Source organism: Oryctolagus cuniculus, chromosome X (genome assembly GCF_051225735.1).
Source record: "Oryctolagus cuniculus isolate XC-2025 breed Fujian yellow rabbit chromosome X, ASM5122573v1, whole genome shotgun sequence".
In the NCBI taxonomy this organism is placed as follows: Eukaryota; Metazoa; Chordata; class Mammalia; order Lagomorpha; family Leporidae; genus Oryctolagus; species Oryctolagus cuniculus.
In genome coordinates, this window is record NC_142888.1 from 44,337,729 (window position 1) to 44,358,537 (window position 20,809).

At 38.4% G+C, this 20,809-nt stretch overlaps 1 pseudogene; it reads left to right on the plus strand.

The window, feature by feature from the left end:
• Positions 1–765: 765 nt before the first annotated feature.
• LOC100357095 (prefoldin subunit 1 pseudogene) lies at positions 766–1,866 on the plus strand (annotated as a pseudogene).
• The last annotated feature ends 18,943 nt before the right edge of the window (positions 1,867–20,809 follow it).

Sequence of the window (20,809 nt, forward strand, 5' to 3'; positions counted from 1 at the left end):
CAAAATTATGATCTATAAAAGGCAAAGTTTATGAATTGTAACTTACCAAGATTAAAAATTTTGCCCATGTGGAGAGGATAGAAAAATTACATCCTGGGAGAATATAATTGCAAACTGCACTTCTAAATGAAGTTTCTAGAATATATAAATTTGTTTCTAGAATATATAAAGAACTCTCAGAATTGAAGAGAAAACACCCAAAGAGTCAAATTAGAAAAATGACCAGAGATACGAACAGACAATTCATTGAAAAGGATATGCTGGTGACAAATTATCACATGGAAAGGTGTCAAGATCTTTAATCCTCAGGAAAATGCAAATTAAAGCCACAGCAAAATATATTTCCACATATGTCAGAGTGATTAAAATTAAAACTGTAAAAAAGACAAAAAAAATTAAAACTAAACAACACAGTGATAATACCAGTTGCCAGGGGCTGGCGCTGTGGTGCAGCGGGTTAAAGCCCTTGCCTGAAGCAACAGCATCCCATATGGGCGCCATTTCTAGTCCTGGCTGCTCCTCTTCAGATTCAGCTCTCTGCTGTGGCCTGAGAAAGCAGTAGAAGATGGTCCAAGTCCTTGGGCCCCTGAGCCCACGTGGGAGACCCAGAAGAAGCTCTTGGCTCCTGTCTTCGGATCTGCGCAGCTCTGGCCATTGTGGCTATCTAGAGAGTGAACCATCGGATGCAGGACCTCTTTCTCTGTCTCCACCTCTCTCTGTAACTGTCTTTCAAATAAATAAAGTAAATCTTAAAAAAAACTTCTTCCAATGCGCAGGCGCAGAGGGGTGCATCAAGATGGCGGCCCCGTGGATCTAGAGTTGAAGAAGGCCTTCACAGAGCTTCAAGCCAAAGTTATTGACACTCAACAGAAAGTGAAGCTTGCAGACATACAGATTGAGCAACTGAACAGAACGAAAAAACATGTGCACACCTTACAGATACAGAAATTATGACTTTGGTAGATGAGACTAACATGTATGAAGGCGTAGGAAGAATGCTTATTCTTCAATTCAAGGAGGTAATTCACAATCAGCTGTTAGAGAAACAGAAAATAGCAGAAGAAAAAATTAAAGACCTAGAACAGAAAAAGTCCTACCTGGAGCGGAGCATTAAGGAAGCAGAGGACAACATCTGGGAGATGCTGATGGCACGAAGGGCACAGTAGGACCCTCTGAGGGATGCTCCTCCTCCTGACCCTCCCATTCCTGGCAAGGGCTGAGGGGCCGTGCAGGGAGCAGCCCCCTCTCTGCTCTAACGGACATTTTATCTACATGGCCTAGCGCCCCCACATCTTCTGCATCAGTCTGCACCCCCTTCAGGGTCCTCCCTGTGTCCTTTGTTTATCCTGGCTCTGCCACTCCTGCCCAGGCCCCTCCTCTCTCCTGAGTCCTGAATTCCTGGGAGAGAGAAGAGTGGGCCCATCGCTAAGCACATCGGTCAGCCAATCAAAGGCATCTGTCCCACTCCACTCAGCTTGAGAACAGAGGAGAGGCAGTGGCGGTCTCTGCCTCAGCTGCCTTTCCCTCCACATTGAAGCCTTTTCCTCCTTGGGGAGTGGGTCCCGCCCTCCCCGCTTCCCCTCCTGGACCTGTCATACACACACACACCCTGCACTGGTTCCTCCAGGGCAGCCTGCCTGGAGATTCCTGTCCCACTTCCTCCCACACGTGGTAACAAAGCTCCCAGCAAGCAGCAGCTTCCAGGCTGTGCTGTTGGACAATGTCTTAGGGTGGACACGAAATCCTCCAGGCTCATGGGCTGCCGCGGTGTGCTGGAGCTGGCTTGTCCCGGCTCAGGAGAGCCAATGATTCGATTTTCAGTAATTTTGTTGCAAGCCAGTTGTGAAACAGAACCATTACTAAAAATTAAACTCTAAATTTCCAAATTATATCAAAAGCAAAGATAATAAACATTTGCAACTCAAAAAAAATCTTAAAAAAAATACCAGTTGCCAGTGAGGATAAGGAGAAACTGATTTGCTCACACCAGTAAAGTGTTTTCCACTCTGGAAGAGTTTAGTAGTTCCTTTAAAAACTAAACCTTCACTTACCATGTGATTCAGCAACTAAACTCTAGAACATTTGTTCTATAGTAGGGGGAAACCTGTGTTCATACAAAAATCTACATGAATGTTCATAGCAAGTTTATTTATAACAACTGAGAACTAGAATTAACCAAAATGTTCTTCAACTGGTGAATGGATTAAAAAAAAACTGTGGGATATGTATTATATCAAGGAATAAACACTGTGTAGAAATAAGTAATGAATATTTTTAATTTTTTATTCTTTTTCTTTTAATTTTTAATTAGTTATTAACAGATTCAACATGCTTTGTAGATACAATTCTAAAAACACGAAATTCCTTACCTCTCTCCTTCCTTCCCCCCAACCTATCCACATTATTTCCTTCTTCTTCTGTTCTCTCTTTTTTTTTTATTTTAGTTTTTGAGATAACATATTTTAAATTTTCATTACAGTAAAAAGGTTTAATACTTCACCAAATGAGAAGTTTAACAAGTAAAAAGCAAGAAGACCCTAATTTAGTGGGAATACAGACAATAGCTATAAACAATAATCAAATGCAAAAATGACTGGCACTGTCATTGTGGCGTAGCAGATAAAGCTGCCGCCTGCAACACCAGCATCCCATGTGAGAGCTAGTTGAGTCCTGGATGCTCTACTTCTGATCCACCTCTTTGTTAATCTCCTGGGAAAAGCAGTGGAGCATGGCCCAAGTGTTTGGGCCCCTGCCATCCATGTGGGAGACCCCAATGAAGCTCCTGGCTCCTGGCTTCACCTGGCCCAGCCCTGGTCATTGTGGCAACTTGGGGAGTGAACCAGCAGATGGAAGACCTTTCTCTCCCTCTCTCTCTAACTCTGCCTTTCAAATAAATAATAAAAAAATTTGAAAAAGCAAATTGACCATTTAAACTATAAACAGTAAATTTTATAGTAATCACAGATTATTAAAACAATAGTAGTATAACATTTTTTTTCTTTTAAGATATGGTATTTTTCTGGAGCATTTTTGTTAATGGTTTTCTTTCAATCATTCCATGACACTTGTTCTGGATAATGGGTCAACAAAATTTCTAGAACACATCCAAATCCGATCCACGGACTGTTTTTACTAATTAAATTTTATTACAAGATAAACTCTGCCCATGTATTGATTTATGTATTGCTCATTCTACTTCTCACTGCAACCAGAGCTGAGTTGTCGTAAAAGAAGCAATATGACCCACAAAGCATGAAATATTATTTTACTTTTTTCAGAAACATTTTACTACCCTCTGTTCTGAAGTATATCTTCTAATGTTACTGCAGTAGTGTGAAGAAAGAATAGGAGAAATGACAGCAATATTTTTTAAGATGTATTCATTTATTTGAAAATCAGAGTTATAGAGAAAAAGGGGAGATAGAGAAAGAGAGATAGGGAGGGAGGGCGGGGAGGGAGAGAGAGAGAGAGAGAGAGAGAAACTTCCATCCACTTGTTTACTCCCCAAGTGGCCGCCGTGGCCAATACTGCACCGTTCAAACCAGAAGCCAGGAGCTTCATCTGAATGTCCCACGTGGGTTGCAGGGGCCCAAACACTTGGGCTGTGTTCCTCTGGTTTTCCCAGGCACATTAGCAGGGAGCTGGATTGAAAGTGTTAACCAGGACACGAACAGGCAATCATATGGGATGCTGTCAAGGCATGTTGTGGCTTAACTCCTTATACCACAATGCTGCCCCTAACAGCAATATTTTTAATATTATTTAGATGATAGAGTTTATGGATTCCTTGTCCTCTAAAAGTTCAGATTCTACTTTGAATTTGTCTTTTGTTAATCTGCTCAAAGTGTGTAATTATATAATTTAACAGTCTTCTGGTCTCCTAATGCCAACAATTGCTTTATTTTATTGAAGAAGGTATTAGGAACATTCCTTTAAATGCCTAGTTGGCAGGTAAGCTGCTCTACATTCTCCAGAGCTATTGCTGTGCATATCCATTTTGAAATTATCTAGACTGTAATCTTAGTATGCAGAGTGAAAGGCCACCAGCAAAGAGCTCATTGTTCATGCATTTTTGCTACTTACAACAATTAAATATCCTGTCTCCATCTATTATTTTGGCTTTTAAAATGTTCCATTAATAAAAAAGTAATAAATACCGATTGCTTTCTCAATTTCATACCCTACATAAAGCTTGATATATTAAAGGCTAGAGAGATCCGTGGTGGATAGCTTGTGTCCTTTGTTCTAATTTTTTCAAGCTGAAAACATCCATAATAGTTGGGGATCTTTTTCTTTTAAATAGATGTGGAACTAGAAGTCATATAGGCCATAGAGATAGAAAGAATGCAAAAATATAAAACTATTTTAATATAAAAAGCAATGTTTCTAAAATATAACCTTATAACAATGAAAACTTTTTGAGGTATTGTTTATATTATACTTTCATTCCTCTGTGTTCAACACTCTGTCCTCATATTGTAATATTTATGGTATTCTTTTAATTAGAATGCTCCTCAGTCTCTTAGAAACAAAGAGTCTTGGGACATGGTCTATCATTAGTCAATAGGAAGAAACAAAGATTGGAAAGTGACTGTGAAGAACATTGACAGAGATCAATTTTAAGGGAATTCTCTAAGTGTAAATTACTGCCTGAAATTAAGCTAGACAAGTTGAAAGGGAATGAATTAAAAATAGGAAATAAAGTTCCAATGGCAGCGACTGAGGTTGCCTCCATACCCTGAGTTCCTACTTAGTGACCCACAACATAACTTAGTGTATGAAAAGCCCAAAACCTACCTTTGCAGTAAAACAGCTGAGTTCCAGAAATTAGAGGCATCCAGGTCTCAGACAATCACAGGCAGCTAACACCACATCCTGCCAAATATGGCATCACATCATGACTAAATTAATCAGATGCCTTGTTGTAGGCAATCAAGTGCGTTCTCTACCTTGCTTCTATGTTCAGCCTGTGAAAGATCTTTGTTCACACTCCCCAGTAGAGCTCCCTGAAATCTCTATGGGTTCACTGTGCTACCCAATAAATGTATCGCTCTTTGCTCAAATAAACTTGCTAAATTTAAATTGTTTGAATTTTTTTCTTCAACACTACACATGGATTCAGTTCCTAGAACTGAGACAGAAGACCCCTACTTTCACTCACCAGATTCATTTAGGAAAAAAAAAAAAGTTGAGTTTGAACAAATCATTTAATATTTCTGGGTCTCTCCTAGATGTGACAACTGCGAGGCTAAAAATATGGAGGGAACTAGTACTCCAAGGCCACTGAGTAAATTGTTTTTAAACATTTTTCAGGACCAGCATTGTGGCGTAGCAGGTAAAGCCATTGCATGTTACACCAGCATCCCACAGAGGCACTGGTTGCTGCCCCAGTTTCTCCACTTCTGATCCAGCTCCCTGTTAATGGCTTGGGAAAAGCAATGGGAGATGGACCAAGTGTGTGGACCCCTGCACCCACGCGAGAGACTTGGACAGAGTTCCAGTCTCCCAGGTTCATCCTGAACCAGCCTGGCTATTGCAGCCACTTGGATAGTGAATCAGAGGATGAAAGGTATCTGTGTGAGTGTGTGTGTGTGTGTGTCCCTCTATCTCTGTAACTCTGACTTCAAAATAAATAAATAAATCTTTTAAAATGAATAATTTCAAACTTACAAAAAAGTTATGAGAATAAAAATAGTAAAAAAAAACCCTATATACCTTTAATCCAGACTCACTTTTGCACATTACCCTGTTTTAACATTTACGCTCTCTTTCTCTCTCTCACTCTCTCACACACACACACACACACACACACACACACTTCTCTGACCCACTTGAAAATAAGTTACATGCACTAACACTCTTTACTCCTAAATATTTCACTGTGTGATTTCCAGGAATAGGGACACTCTCTTACACCATCACAGTGGTTTTTATTTTAGCTTCAATAAATTTAATATTGATCTAAGCTTTTATAAAGTCGTTAATCCATATTCTAATTTTGCTGGTTTACTCAATACTGTGTTTTATGGCACTTTACTCCCTTCCAATAAAGAAATCAGTGTGGGATCGGGAATGGCATTTAGTTGTCTTTCTCCTTAGCCCCCTTTAATCTAGGCATTTTGCCATTGCTATTATTTGTTTTTCATGACATTAACATTTCTGAAAAGTACAGTCGCCCTTTTTAATAAAGTGTTCCTCCTCATCTGGAGTTTGTTTGATATCTCCTCATGATTAGATTCAGGTATACATTACTGTCTAGAATGCAGGCATAGAGGATGTGTTCTCAGGGTATTAAATCTGGAATCAAAGGCCATTTGTCTCTATCAGTGATGCTAATTTTGATCAACCACTGGGGAAACTTCAATATAATGTTCAGTATTGTAAACTGCTAATAAGATAAAGATTAAATTGTATTCTACATATCCCCCATGACACTATCCAGATCATTCATTCATTCACTTAATAAACATTTTGAAATGTCAATTGTTTCTTTAAGTATTTTGTATCAACTGCTACCTTAATGAGGGACTCATGGCCAAGATCTACAGGTAGTCTTTTTAACTTTCTCAGGCTTTTTAACTTCAATTTTTGTAAAAATGATATTTGAGATAGTAATATTTAACCTGAGACAATTCAACATTTGTTGATTGCCTAATCTGTGCCATACACTAATGTAAGAGATTAAGATTCCTACATTCAAGAGCTTACAATATGGTAGGAGAGGAATTATATACAGATATCTATATGATAAAATGTTTCACTGGATCTGGTGCTATGGCATAGCAGGTAAAGCTGCCGCCTGCAGTGCTAACATCCCATATGGACGCCAGTTGGAGTCCCGGCTGCACTTCCCATCCAGCTCTCTGCCATGACCTGGGAAAGCAGTGAAAGATGGCCCAAGTCCTTGGTCCCCTGCACCCTTGTGGGAGACCCGAAAGAAGCTCCTGGCTCCTGGCTTTGGATCAGGGCAGCTCCAGACGTTGTGACCATCTAGAGAGTGAACGAGTAGATGGAAGACCCCTCCTCATCTCTCTTTCTATCTCTATCTCTCTCTGCCTCTCTGAAACTCTGCCTTTCAAATAAGTAAATAAATCTTTAAAAATAAAATAAAATGCTTCACTGAAGATATACAAAGGAATTATTTTCAAAAGCTATAAAAACTACTCAAATACAAAAATAAATTGTCAAAGTTTTGAATTTGTCATTCTCATAGGATTAGATATCAACCCACTCCATTCTTCCTTTAAATTATCATGTTCTAAAGGATTTCTAAAAGAACCGTCTTCGTGAAGTATGTAAATGTATTATTGTGTTGTTTGGATTTTTTAAAATGGAGAAACTTAGTAGAGAGGGATTAAGAAAATTCTTTAAGGCCAAATTGTAAGACATTAACATACTGAGGGTTAGGGTTAGAATTAGAGAATCCTGTGGCTGTATGCAACACTGGGATCCCATATGAGCATACATTGGGTCCCATCTGCTCCACTTCCAATCCAGCTCCCTGCTAATGTGCCTGAGAAAAAAGTGGAAAATGGCCTAGTACTTGAGCCCTAGCCCCCCAGGTGAGAGACCCGGAAAATGCTCCTGACTCCTGGCTTCAACCTGGCCCAACCTCAGCCATTGCAACCATTTGGGTAGTGAATAGATCTCTTTCTCTCTCTCTCTCTGTAACTTTGCTTTTCAAATAAATAATCTTTTTTATTAAAAAAAACAACATAAAATACCAGAGATACTCTGAAATCATAAGTACATATTTACATATTTTCATATATTTATAAGAATGAATTTATGTGAAAAGTGTACAGTGTGTCTACAAATTATTTAGTTTTATTATTTTATGTTATTTCTGAATTGATTAGAACCTAGAGTTTCTATAGAGTCTTTTGTTTTTTGTCTTTTTATAAAAGGATTTGTTTATTTAATTGAAAGAACAACAGAGAAAGGGAGAAACACAGGGATACTGATTTTCCATCCACCGATTCACTTTCCAAATGCCTGAAAACAGCTGGTGCTGAGCCAGTATACAGCCTTTTATAAGCTGGCTTTTGTTTTCATTTTCTTCACAGCTTCAATGAGTATTTGGTTAGAAAATAAAAATCTCATATTTTTAGAATTACTTGTAGGTGGTTCTTACTAGAACTTAGTATGCTACCTTTCACAAAGAAACAGGTGTTTCTAAGAACATAGTACTTAATACATTCATGTAATCTATTAAAACAGGTTTCACAAATGGTGCATGGTTACATAGCTCCAGTTTATTTTCTTAATACTATATTATTCAAAGCTCAAACATTAATTGTTAAAGATGAGTTATGTGTGACATGGCATTCAACTTACTGGTGAGTTGATCAGGAAATGTGGATGATGATAAAGAAAGAAATTAATTGGAAGCCAGCACTGTGGCTTAGTGGGTTATCGTCCCAGCCTGGAGTGCTGGCATCATACACGGGCGCCGGTTCAAGACCTACCTGCTCCACTTCAGATCCAGCTCTATGCTGTGACCAGGGAAAGCAGTGGAAGATGGTCCAAGTTCTTGGGGCCCTGCACCCACATGGGAGACCCGGAAGAAGCTCCTGGCTCCTAACTACGGATTGGCGCAGCTCCAGCCATTGCAGCCAATTGGGGAGTAAACCAGCAGATGGAAGACCTCTCTCTCTCTCTCTCTGCCTCTCCTCTCTCTGTGTAACTCTGACTTTCAAATAAGTAAAATAAATTTTTAAAAAAAGAAAGAAATAAATAAATTGGGTAAAATGATAGAAGACCCCAGCGGAAGGAACAGGCCATCAAGGAGGGAGGCGCCTTTCTCCGAAGGGAGATATGGCCTTGACTAAACAAGTTCAGAGTTGGTGAACTCAAGGGGCTTCCATAGCCTAGACAGCTCATAGCAAGAGCCTAGGGTGATTGCTGATGTCATAAATAAGAGTTCCAATTGTTAAATCAACAACGGCAGTCACTGGGTACATGCTCCCCATGTAGGATCTCTGTCCTTAATGTGTTCTACTATGAAACTTAAAAACAACACTACTAGTCGAACAATACCCTATACCTTGTGCGGTTGTGTGAGTGCAGCCTGTTGAAATCCTTGCTTAGTATATACTAAGTTGATCTTCTGTATATGAAGGTGATTGAAAATGAAACTCGATTAAGGGCGGGATGGGAGAGGGAATGGGAGAGGGGAGGGCCGCGGGAGGGAGGGAGGTTGGGGGGGAAGCCACAACAATACAGAAGTTGCACTTTGTAAATTCACATTTATTAAATTAAAAAGAAGTCATTTAAATTCTTTAATTCATTAGAGAATGATCATGTAATGCTCTAGTTTTTTGGTAAATCACATTTTCTATAAATATAGAGAAATGTCTTACTTTATATTTCTTTTAAATTAAGAGATTATTTATGAATTCACAAAATAAAGTTTTTTTTTCTTTTCCTAATCTAGCTGAAAGGACTATTTGGACTAATTAAAAACTTTATATGGAAAATAATACATTTGTAATGAAGATATTAGAAAATTGATTATTATTTTGTTCAATTTGGTTGTATTTGGTAGTAATTATTCTCAAATAGCATGGCAAATTATTCTACTGGGATGAACCTGTTGAATCTAAGTTTTATCACTTTCCAAAGTTCTTATAATTATTAGCCTAAATTAGCTTTGGCAACAAGATAATGAAATTCACTTCTCTGAAAATAGGTGGAAATTAATATGAAATAAAAACAAATCACTTAAGTATATATGATGTACTTTTTGGCTATTTATTTTTTAAAATGTTTTAACTTTTATTTAAATCTTTATTTTTTTTTGACAGGCAGAGTGGACAGTGAGAGAGAGAGAGAAAGAGAGAAAGGTCTTCCTTTTGCCATTGGGTCACCCTCCAATGGCCACTGCGGCTGGCACACCACGCTGATCCGAAGGCAGGAGCCAGGTGCTTCTCCTGGTCTCCCATGCGGGTGCAGGGCCCAAGCACTTGGGCCATCCTCCACTGCACTCCCGGGCCACAGCAGAGAGCTGGCCTGGAAGAGGGGTAACTGGGACAGAATCCGGCTCCCCGACCGGGACTAGAACCCGGTGTGCCAGTGGTGCAGGTGGAGGATTAGCCTATTGAGCTGTAGTGCCAGCTAACTTTTATTTAATAAATATAAATTTCCAAAGTAAAGCTTTTGGATTACAGTGGTTTTTTCACCCCCATAACCTCCCTCCCATCTCCCGCTCCCTCTCTCATCCTGTTCACATCAAGATTCATTTTCAATTATCTTTATAAACAGAAGATCAATTTAGTATATACCAAGTAAAAATTTCCACAGTTTGCACCTTCACGGAAACACAAAGTGTAAAGTACTGTTTGAGTACTAGTTATACTGTTGATTCACATAGTACAACACATTAAGGACAGAGATCCTACATGGGGAGTAAGTGCGCAGTGACTCCTGTTGTTGACTTCACAATTGACACTCTTGTTTATGGCATCAGTAATCACCCGAGGCTCTTGTCATGAGCTGCCAAGGCTCTGGAAGCCTTTTGAGTTGACCGACTCCAATCTTATTTAGACAAGGTCATAGTCAAAGTGGAAGTTCTCTCCTCCCTTCAGAGAAAGGTACCTCCTTCTTTGATGGCCTGTTCTTTCCACTGCTTTTAAAAAATCATCTAGCGGCTGGCGCCACAGCTCACTAGGCTAATCCTCCAACAGCGGCGCTGACACACCAGGTTCCAGTCCTGGTTGGAGCACCGGATTCTGTCCCGGTTGTTCCTCTTCCAGTCCAGCTCTCTGCTGTGGCTCGGGAGTGCAGTGGAGGATGGTCCAAGTGCTTGGGCCCTGCACCCGCATGGGAGACCAGGAGGAAGCACCTGGCTCCTGCCTTCGGATCAGCGCAGCGCACCAGCTACAGCGCACCAGCTGTAGCAGCCATTTGGGGGGTGAACCAACGGAAAAAGGAAGACCTTTCTCTCTGTCTCTCTCTCTCTCTTTATCTCACTGTATAACTCTGCCTGTCAAAAAAAAAGAAAAAAGAAAAAAAAATCATCCACTCTGATTTGTAAAAGGAATATTTACGAAATTGAGTTACAAACATGATTACATTTAGTGTCAATTTTTCAAAAATCTAATAACTGTAATTTTAGACAATCTTGGAGATTCTAGCTATCTAAATATTTTGAGGCTAGAAATAAGTACCATTTATCACACTTTTTTTTGACAGGCAGAATGGACAGTGAGAGAGAGAGAGACAGAGAAAAAGGTCTTCCTTTTCCGTTAGTTCACCCCCCAATGGCCGCTGTGGCCAGCGTGCTGCAGCCGGCGCACTGCGCTGATCCGAAGCCAGGAACCAGGTGCTTCTCCTGGTCTCCCATGGGGTGCAGAGCCCAAGCACTTGGACCATCCTCCACTGCACTCCCGAGCCACAGCAGAGAGCTGGACTGGAAGAGGAACAACCGGGACAGAATCCGACTCCCCGACCGGGACTAGAACCCAGTGTGCCGGCGCCACAGGCAGAGGATTAACCTAGTGAGCCACGGTGCCAGCCCACACTTTTTAAAATAAGATCTTCCCATGGGTGAGGTTCTAACTTGATTCTGAATATAATTTTTGGGTATAGTGTAAATAGTTTTATCTTGATTTCTTTTTTCAGGGACCTTTTTAAATTTTTAGTTAGTTTTTAGCAGATTCAATGTGCTTTGTAGATGCAATTCCAAGAACTTAATGATACTCCCTTCCTCCCTCCCTCTCTCTTCCTCTCACCCTCTTTCCTTCTCCCTTTCCTTCTTTTTCTTTTTTTAGTTTTTGAGATAACCTATTTTAAACTCACATTACAGTAAAAAGGCTTAATACCTCACTGAATAAAAAGTTTAACAAATAAAAAGCAAAAAGATCCCAGTTTAATGGGAATATAGAAAGTGGCTATAAACAATAATTGAATGGAAAAATGATCATTTCACCCAAATACAGTAAATTTTAAAGTAATCACAGATCTTTAAAACAATAGTAGTATAACATCCTTAAGCATTGGTTTCACAAAGGTATGAAACAAGTTTTACAAAACTATATTTGCAGCAAAACTGGTATACACAGATATTACTTTATTCTTTTTTTAAATTTTAGCTGCCACATATAAGAGAAAACATGTGGTATTTGTCTTTATGTGCCTGGCTTACTTCAATCAACATGATATGCTTCAAATGTGTGATTTAGCAGCAAATGGTAGATTTTCATTCTTTTTATAGCTTAATAATACTACATTATGTATATATACCAGGTTCTCTTTATCCATTCATCTGATGATGAAGACTTTGGTTGGTTCCAAATTTTGGCTATTGTTCACAGTGCTGCTATGAGTATGGTGCTATAGATATCTCTTTGATACATTGTGTTCAAGTCTTTTGGGTAAATACCCACTAGTGGGATTGGTGGATCATATGGCAAGTCTATTTGTAGTTTTTTTTTTTTTTTAAAGAAATCTCCACACTTGGGGCTGGCTCCTTGGCACAGTATGTTAATCCTCCACTTGCGGCACTGGCATTCCATATGGGCACCGGTTCTAGTCCCAGCTGCCCCTCTTCCAATCAGTTCTCCACTATGGCCTGGGAGAGCAGTAGAAGATGGCCCAAGTGCTTGGGCCCCTGCATCCACATGAGAGACCGGGAGGAGGCACCTGGCTCCTGGCTTCAGATTGGTGTAGCTCTGACTGTTGTGGCCATCTGAGGAGTGAACCAATGGAAGGAAGACCTTTCTTTCTATTTCCCCCTCTCACTGTCTGTAACTCTACCTCCCAAATAAATAAATAAAATCTTTTTAAAAAAATATCCACGCTGGTTTCCACAATGGCTTCACTATTCCCAGCAATCATATCTAAGTGTTCCCCTTTGTCCACATCCTCGCCATCATTTGTTACTCTCTGTGTTATGGATTTTAGTCATTCTGACAAGGGTGAGGTGAAACCTCATTGTGGTTTTGATTTGCATTTCCCTGATGGCTAGTGATGTTGAACATTTTTTTGACATAGTTGTTAGCCATTTGTATTTTTTCTTCTGAGAACTGTCTATTGAAGTCCTTTACCCATTTCACAACTGGATTGTTAAGATTGTCTTATTAGTAAACATCATGAACACATGATACCACCAAATTCACCAACAGAGCAGGTACATTCATTATCCAATCAACAAAATGACAGGCCAGCGCCACGGCTCAATAGGCTAATCCTCTACCTGTGGTGCCGGCACACAGGATTCTGTCCCGGTTGCCCCTCTTCCAGGCCAGCTCTCTGCTGTGGCCCGGGAGTACAATGGAGGATGGCCCAAGTGCTTGGGCCCTGCACCCGCATGGGAGACCAGGAGAAGCACCTGGCTCCTGGCTTCGGATCAGTGCGGTGCGCCAGCCGTAGCACGCCGGCCGGGGCGGCCATTGGAGGGTGACCCAATGGCAAAAGGAAGACCTTTCTCTCTGTCTCTCTCTGTCTCTCTCACTGTCCACTCTGCCTGTCCCAAAAAAATGACAGACCTCAGTTCTTATCTATCAATATTAACCATGAATGTAAATGGATTAAATTCACCAGCCAAAAGACTTAGGTTAAATGAATAAAAAAGAAAAAAAAAACAGGACCCCACTATATGCTCCCTACAAGAAATTCACTTTATAAACAAAATACACGCAGACTGAAAGTGAAGGATTAGAGAAAGATATACCAGGCAAAAAGAAACCAAGTGAACAGGCGTGGCCGTATTGATGAAAGATTTAATTCAACATGAAGAAATAGCAATCATAAAAATATATGTACCCAACACAATATCACACAGATATATATGGAAAATAAATTTAGACCTAAAGGGAGAAGTAGACTCCAATACAATAATAGTGGGCAACAACTGTGGGTGACTTCAATATCCCAATCTTATCAATGGACAGTTAATGCGGACAAAAATCAATAAAGATACATCGGGGTTGAAACATACTATTGAGCAAATGAACCTAAGACATTCCACCAAACAGCCACAAAATACACATTCTTCTCATCAGCACATGGAACATGTTCCAGGTTAGAAAACATCTGGCCACAAATCAAGTCCCATGGAATTTATAAAGATTGAAATCATACCATGCATCTTCTCAGACCATAAATGAATAAAACTAGAAATAATCAACAAGAAGAACATGGAATACTCATAAATACTTGGACATTAAACAGTATGCTGTTGAATGATCAATGGTTAATTGTAGATTAAAAAAGGAAATCAAAAACTTTTTTGAAATAAGTGAAAATGAAAACACAACATATAAAAATCTGTGGGATACAGCAAAAGCAGTATTACTAGGGAAGTTTATAGCAGTAAGTGCTCACATTTAAAAAAGAGAAATGTCTCAAATTAAAGATCTAATGATGAATCTTGAAGACTTAGAAAAACAAGAACAAGCCAAACCCAAAATCAATAGGAGGGGATAAATAATAAGTATCAGATCAGAAATAAAAAAAAAATACAAAAGATCAACAAAACAAAAAGTTAGTTTGTTGAGAAGATAAATAAAATAGAAAAACCTCTAGCTAGACTAACAAAAACAGAGAAAAATCTCAAATAAAACTTGAGATAGAAAAGAGACATTACAACTGATATCATCAAAATACAAAGGATCATAAGAAAATATTATGAAGAACTATATGCTAATAAACTGGAAAACTTCCATTAAATGGATAAATACCTGGATTCATATAATAACCAGGATTAAATCAAGAATATATAGACAATCTTAACAGACACATAACAAGCAATGTGATTGAAGCAATAATCAAAAGCCTTCCCTCAAGGAAAAGTACAGAACCTCATGAATTTACTATTGAATTCTACAAAACATTTCAAGAGGAAGTAACTCCAATACTCTTCAAACCATTCCAAAATATTGATGGAATCCTGCCAAATTCTTTATGAGGCTAGCATTAATTTGATACTGAAACCAAGTAAAGACACAACATGAAAAGAAAACTGTAGACTTATATCCTTAATAAACATAGATGCAACGATTCTTTACAAAATACTATGAAATCGAATCCAAAACCACATCAAAAAGATCATAAATCACAATGAAGTGGGACTTATCCCAGAAGTGTAAACATGGTTCAACATTTGCAAATCTACAATATCATAAATCACATCAATAAGTCGAAGAATAAAAACTATATGGTCATGTTAATAGATGCAGAGAAATAATTTGATAAGATTCAATACCTTTTCATGATTAAAAAAAGCCTCCACAAATTAGGTATAGAAAGAACACTCTTCAAAATTATAAAGGCTATATATCACAAACCATCAGCCAACATCATACTGAATGGGGAGAAACTAAAAATGTTTCTTCTCAGATCTATGACAAGACAAGAATGTCCACTTTCACCACTCTTTATTCAATGCAATACTGGAAGTTTTAGCAAGAACAATTAAGGAGGAAAAAGAAATAAAAGGCATCAAAATTGGAAAAGAGGAAGTTAGATTATCCATGTTTGAAGACAACATGATGTTGTACACAGAAAAACATAAACACTCCACCAAAAAGCTGTTAAAACTGATAAACCGAATGACAGGAAGTGAAAATATGTCAATGTAAAAATTAGAAGAAAGAATAAGAAAGAAAGGAGGAAAAAGGATAGGAACATGGCGGGGCAAGGAGAGTAGGATGGGAAGCATCACTCTACTCCTAAATCTGTTTATATGAAATACATGAAATTTGTTCATATTCTATAAATAAAAATATTTTAAATAGTAGCTTTTTGTATGGTAATGATGAATTCACAGAAAGAGAAATCAAAAAGGGGATACCCTTCTGTATATTAAGATAATCGAAAATGAATCTTGATGTGAATGGAAGGGGAGAGGGAGTGGGAAAGGGGAGGGTTGTGGGTGGGAGGGACGGTATGGGGGGGGGAAGCCATTGTAACCCATGAGTCGTACTTTGGAAATTTATATTCATTAAATAAAAGATAAAAAAGGGGCATCCCATTCATAAAAGCCAATTAAAAGCAAATATTTAGGAATAAATTTAACCAAAAAGTATAAGATCTCTATGATGAAAATTATCAAAGATAATGAAAGAAATTTTCAAAGACACATATAAAATGCAAAGATATTCCTTGCCCATTGACCAGAAGAATCAATATTAAACTGCCTAAACTATGTAAATCAATTTATACATTCAATAGAATCCCTACTAAAATACCAATGGCATTCTTTACAGAGTTAGAAAAAACAATCCTAAAATATATACGGACTCACAAAAGACTCAGAATAGCCAAAGCAATCCTGAGCAAGAAAAACCAAGAAGGAGGCATCAAAATACCTGATTTCAAAGCATACTATAAAGCTAGTAGTAATTAAAACAGAGCTTGGTACTGACATAAAAATTGATACATAGATCAATGGAACAGAATAGAGAGCCCAGAAATTAATTCACATTCATACAGCCAATTGCTTTTCCACAAAAGTGCTCAGACCATACAGCAAATGAAGAGTAATCTCTTCAACATATGATGCTGGCAAAATTGGATTTATATATGTAGAAGAATGAAATCAGATCCATATACAATCTCTCACCATATACAAAAATCAACTCAAGATGAATCAAAGTCCTAAATTTAAGAATTGAGACTATGAAGTTGCTGGAAGAAAATATAAAGAAGACACTGATGTGGGGAACAACTTCTTAGGACCCCCAAAGCACAGGCAACAAAACAAATTAAACAAATTGACTATATCAAACTCAGAAGCTTCTATATAGCAAAGGAAATTATCAATAAAGTACAGAGACATGCAAGAGAATTGGAAAAATATTTTCAAACAACCTATATGACAAAGGATTAATATCCCAAATATATCAGCAACTTAAAAAGCTCAACAACAACAAAATAACCAATGCAGTTTAAAAAGTGACCCATTTTAAAAATATACTCAGGGGATGAACAGAAAGCATGATTTGGCTCCCTCCCCCATGTTATCCCTGAATTATTTGAACATATAGTAGATTTTTATTATTCACAGATTCTGTATTTGCAAATTCATCTCCTCTCTCAAATTTATTTATAATCACAGATCAATACTTGTGGGACTTTGGTAGTTATTTGCAGACATGACTGTTAAATTGATCAACACACACTCCTAGTTGAGGTTCAATAATGCAATGCTCTGCCTTCTTGTTTCAGCTTTCACACAATAAACTAACTTCCTTTTCATCATCTACAGAAATGTTTCCCCCTTTTGTGCTTTTTATTAAAATTTTGCTGTTTAAAATGATTCCCAAAGCATAGTGCCAACTCACTGTCTAGAGTTTCTCAGTGCAAAAAGTTGTGATGTGCAATGTGAAGAAAACACATGTGTTAGATGAGCTTCCTTCAAGCATGAGTCACAGTGTTAACTGTAAGTTAGGAATTAAGGAATCAATTTTATTATTACTCTTTACAATTAAAATGTAAGTTTATTTGTGTGCATGTTGGTCTGTCTCCATGTGTTTTCATTTTTTCTAGAGTTTCTTAAGTTGTTCATTTCCAGCTACATTTCATTTGGGTCTGAAAATATTCATGGCATGATTTCAATTTTTTATGTTGTTGAGAATTACTTTATAGTCTAGCATATGGTCTATCCTAGAGAAAGTTCCTTGTACTGATGAAAATAATGTGTATTATTCAACTGTGGGATGAAATGTTCTGTATATATCAGTTAGGTCCATTTGGTCCATAATGTAGATTAGCTCTGTTGCTTCTTTGTTGATTTTCCATCTAGTTGATCTGTCCAATGATGAAAATGGGGTGTTGAAATCCCCCATTACTATTGTTTTGGAGTCCTTGTCTCCCTTTAGATCCATTAATGTTTGTTTTAAATAGCCAGTGGACCTGGCATTGGATGCATACACATTTATGGTAGCTAAATAGTCCTAACGAATTGACTCCTTAAATAATTACATAGTGCTTTGGTTTGTCTCTTTTAACATTTTTTGTGTTAAAGTCTATTTTGTCTGATATCAGGATGGCTACTCCTTCCTTTTTGGTTTCTGTTACCATGGAATATCCTTTTCCATCCTCATTTTTAGTCTGTGTGTGTCTTTGTTGGTAAGGTGTGTCTCTTGCAGACAAAAAAAAATAGATGGGTCTTGTTTTTAATCCATTCAAACACACTGTATCTTTTTATTACAGAATTTAGGCCATTTATATTCAATATTAATATTGATAAGTAATGATCATGCCATTTTTCCATAAATATTCCTATTGTTTGCTTTGGTGTTCCTTTGTATTTTTGCTACAAGATCTTCTGCCTTCACATTCTTTCATAATGATGACTATCATTCTCTGTTTCTGTGTGCAGCACATCCTTAAGTATCATTTTTAAGGTTGGATGAGTAATGAAAAATTCTTTCAATTTGTGTTTGTTTTGCAAGGTCTTTATTTCACCTTCATTTATAAATGAGAGCTTTGCTTGGTGCAGTATTCTGGGTTGGCATTTTTTTTCTTTTAGGAATTAGACTATGTCTCTCCATTATCTCCTAGCCTATAGGATATCTGAGTAGAATTCAATTGTCAGTGTAATTGGAATTCTGCTGAAGGTAATCTAGCATTCCTCTCATACACATTTTAGAATTTTTATGTTTTACTGTTGAAAGTTTGAATATAATACGTAGTGGTGTAGATCTTTTCTGATGAGGTCTATTAGGGGTTCTATGTGCTTTCTGTATTCAGATACCCTCTCTTTCCACTAATTAGGGAAGTTTTCTGCTATTATATCATTGAATGGACCTTCTAATCCATTCTCTTTTTCCACACCTTCAGGAGCTCCCAAGACCCATAGTATCCCATAAATCTCAAAAATTAATGTTTCTAATTTCTTAATCTTTTTTTTCCTCTGACAGAGATATTTCCAAAGATCTGTTGCTTTCTAGCTTGGATATTATTTGTTCTGCCTCACTAAGTCTGTTGTTAAGGTTTTCCACTGTATTTTTTATTTGACATATTGAATTTTTCATTTCTAATATTTCAGTTTGATTTCCCATGTATGGATTTTTTTATTTATGAATTTGCCTCTCATTGTTTTTGAATAATCTTATGATCAATCTTTTGAATTTCTCTTCAGGCATTTCATCAATATCTTTGTCTTCACATTTTAATATTGAAGAGTTATTGTGTTTCTTAGGGGAAGGCATATTGTCTTCCTTGTTCATGTTTTTTGTATTTCTACATTTATTTTTAGACCTTTGTGGAACCACTTGTTGATTTTTTCTTCTGATGGTGTTTACGTTTGAAATACGCCTCTGTGACTTAGTGGAGAGTCTGCTATCAGTGGATATCCAGAGGTGTGTGCAGGGTGGGGCCTGGGAGGCTCCAGTCAGTGCTTAGGAGTGGTGCAAGAGTCCAGAGTGACACCCACATTGGGCATGGTTGATCTCTAGTGTTAGCAGGGAAGAGGGTATGATTGATACTGTGATCATTGCCTCACCTCCTCTCTGCCAAAGTGATCAGTGCTGAGGGTGAGTCCACAGTGGCTACACACCCCACCCATATAGGCATATGAACCAAACAAAGGGCCTGTGTGGTCCTCAGTGTGAGCACAGAACCCTCTGCAATGACCTACCCGAAGCACTGAGGGAACTCTGAGCCTCTGAAACTAGACTCAGTGATGGCCCAGAGACCCAGCTACAACCCATGCCCTATCATGCAGCCACAGAGTTCCCACAGTCAGAGTGTACAGGGTTCCCATAGTGATAGACAGCAGGAAATCCACTCTCGGCACCATGAGCCTGCTTCATCCATGGAGAGAGCCAAGGCATTCCAAGAGCCTTTTGCTTTTTGGTGTTCCACCTTGGCAGTTTGAGTATATCTGACAGTGATAGAATGAAGGGAGGGGAGCGTCTCACAGGTTTAAGTTGGCCCCCCACTTCTTGGCAGCCCTCCAGGCAAGACTCAAAGTAGAGATCACGGCTTTATCCCTCAGATAAAATTCCTTAGTTGTGCAGAACTGAGCTGTGGCAACCTGTAATCACCTTATCAATATGGTGCCTCCTCCCTGCTATTCACTAGGAACCCTTATAGGGAGGGTGGGAAACAGGCAATGTTCTCTTCCTTCATTGGGTTAGGTGGGCACCCTGACTAACTGATAGCACTTCAGGCCAGACTCAAAGTTAGTATTGACCACAAGGTTCTCCCTCGGGCAATATCAGCAGTGACATGGGTTGCCACAGACTCCTCTCACTTCTCTCTAAGGAGATGGTATCTCCTCTTGACACTGACTTTGTTGCTGGTAGGAGAAAAACAGAGACACACTGCCCAATGGCTCACTGACAAGTATGGCGCTTTGTTGGAGTTGGGGAGGGGAGCGAAGCAAGGTGGCTTCTCTGCTCCAAGCCTGGCAGTTGTTCAGACCCCAATCAGCGCCCCAGGCTGAAATAAAAGTCACTGGTGGCTGTGAAATTCCCTCTTAGCTAAAACTGTGAGCGGTGATTTTTTCTTGCCTTAACTTTAGTAAAATGGCCCACAGCTGGTTGCGCAGTGTACCTGGCTGCAGCAGTGTCTTCGTCTTCACTTCTCTTATCCCATGGAGTTATCGTTTTTTTTTTTTTTTTTTTTTTTTTTTTTTCACTTCTTTGCAGAAAATTTCTGTTAGTCAGACCTTGGAAACATGATCCTTATTTTGTTCTTTTCATATTCCAGAGCAGCTGAAGTTAGAGTGACTACACCTTATTCAGCCATCTTGGTAGTCCCAGAAATCAATTATAAATTATGTATCTTCACACATGAAACAAAAATATGTATTGGCTGACTAATGAAAATGTTGCAACCAGATACTTGTAGGAAACTT